Raw genomic sequence first — 2,595 nt, 5'->3', positions numbered from 1 at the left:
GCCCAGAGTGGCTATAAATGAGAGAGAAAGGGAGGGACACAAGTAGTAGTAGGTGGGGCCTCAGAGGTGATGCTGGGACCAATCACAGGGGTCCTTGAACATCAGGTGATTCTGGAGACCAATCACAGGGGTCCTTGAACATTAGGTGATTCTGGGGACCAATCACAGGGGTCCTTAAACATTAGGTGATTCTGGGGACCAATCACAGGGGTCCTACATTGCACATGTCTATAGCAGCATTTCCTGGGTGAGGAACACAACTGCCACTTAGACTTTAACCTTACTAATGCCAACTCTGTAAACTAATCATATGTGCCCTGATAGTAATCTAGAATCTTAATAAATAAAAAACTATTGTGTGAAGTAAAAAAAAAAAAAAAAAAAAAACTGAGAAGCTAGCTTCTGTGTTTAATAGGAAGGTGATTATCCTCCCTGCCACCATCAGGGTTACCCTTGGCTCTGCAGAGGTGATCTTGGTCAAGGTGATCTTGGTCGAGTGAGAGAAGCCAGGGTTTAGTCAATCTTCTGAAGAGGCAAGCCCCAGTAAGTCCTCTATAGGTGCCACAGGTTGGCTGGCCCCATGTCCTCTCTGGGCTAAGGGGCAGTCAGCCTTCCAATGGTCCTTTTTTTTATAGAGAGGGCATAGCCCTGGTGGGGGCCTGGGATTGGGGCAACATTGTACCAAGTGGCTTTCTTCACCGCATTTGTAGCAGGGTCCAGGTGGTTGAGTTATGAAGTGGCCTTTGGCCCCTGATGACTTAGGTAGATTAGGAATGATGGCCTCAGTGACATTGTTTGTAATGTTTTGAGGTAGCATTTGATAATTTTGGGTTCGAGAATTTTTATTGTCCCTTCGGAAAATATCATCTCACCCCATGTAAACTTTAAAGGCTGTGTCTAAGATCACGGCCTGGGGTGTCAGAGGTCCGTGCTCCAAGTGCTTTAGTTTAAGTTTGATGTTGGGGTAACTTTGGTTAAAGAAATAAGTTATAAGAACATTTTTATCATTTATTGTTTTAGGATTTAAGTTAGTATACTTAATAAAAGCCTCCATAAGGCATTGGAGGAAAGTTGAAGGATTTTTTTGACTTATTCTGTATGACTTTCTGTAATTTATTATAATTGATAGTCTTCTTGGTGGAAGCTTTAAGTCTGCAAAGAATGTAGGTAATAAAAATGTTTCTACTTTTTCTCCCAGTATTATTAATATAATTTTAATTTAGCTGGGAGTTAGGAATTGTAGTGTTACTTGTAGGATGCTCATTGTTTTACATATGAAATTGATCTGTTGCCTTTTTTGCCCTCTCCCACCCTCTCCCACACTCGTTTGCTCTCATTAGAGGTTAGGGTATTAGGTAAAATAACAAAAACATTATGTTAGGTAAGTTGATAGGATATAGTAGTAAACTGAAATTCTTGAATAAAATGAGAAGAATTAGAAGTAAAGGAACTTAGTTTACATGGTGGCACTGTAGGACTACTATATGGAGGAGTTGGAGGAAGGAAGGGATAAAGAGATTCAGAAGTGTTTTTTTAAAGTAGCTGGCCTTGGACGGAGAGACACGAAAGAATTTTGAGGGCTAGTTGTAGGGGCGGAGTCAGGAGACGAGCTTAGATTGGTTGACCAGGAAGCTGGAAGGACAGAGGGTGGAGGCAACTGGGAGTTTGAGGGAGGAGCCAAATATGGCAGGGTTGAAAGAAAAACCACTTCATTTCCAGGACCAGTGGTTGCATGCCTACCCAGCGGGGGTTCATTGGCTGGGTCAAATAGGTTTTGTTTAGGGAGATAGAGAGTAGAAGAGTTCTTTGTTATAAGAATTTTGGAATTATCTGAACACAAATTTGGTTTGGTTCTAAGATATTAGAAGCCTTGAATATAGGGGACCTCACTCCATTTGTCAAGGCACTCAGAATAGTTATATAAGTCTCGAATTAAAGAAAAATTAAATGAACTTTAGCTTGGCTAGATACTTAGGTTGTTTAGTTTGTAAAGTGGCCAAACCTGGGTAGAGAGTTTAATTGATTTTTTGGCTTTAAGTTTAATCCTAATTTTATCAGGTGGCGTGATAAGTACCCTGAGGGGGACTTAGGTGGGACAGAATGGCCTGCACTCATGGCAATTCATTGCAGAAATAAAGCATGAGCAGAATCATGCAAGGACCAGGACAAAGGGCAGACATCTCCGCTGCTTTGTGACTGGCTGTGAGAACTAGGACACAGTCTAAGACAGTCATCACTGTACCTAGATCAGTGTTAGACCCATGGGGCCCAGGAGAGCTTGAGACCTGGTGCCAGGAATTTTCGTGCAAGGTGTGGAAGCCCTGGGCTAAGCCACGCAAAGTCAATGGGAATAGGGAACTCAAGCCTCCAGAAATGGGTGAATCACCAGGAATGTAAGCAATCTAGCCCATGATTATGGAAAATTCACTCCCACACGGGTACTTACCAAGTTTGAATGAGGCCGGTGCTGCATGCTGGTTAGAGTGTCTTGGTGCATGGACACAAGCTGATGCAATGATGAGGTGCCAGGAGAGCGAAAAGAGAATAGGGAATCACCAGGAACTAAAATCCCATGGAGGGGGTAGAAGCTACTTT

The sequence above is a fragment of the Otolemur garnettii genome, unplaced genomic scaffold, assembly GCF_000181295.1.
Source record: "Otolemur garnettii isolate 467f Iridium unplaced genomic scaffold, OtoGar3 scaffold00078, whole genome shotgun sequence".
Lineage (NCBI taxonomy): Eukaryota > Metazoa > Chordata > Mammalia > Primates > Galagidae > Otolemur > Otolemur garnettii.
The sequence above is the reverse complement of the archived record's forward strand: the minus strand, read 5'-3'. Positions refer to the sequence as shown.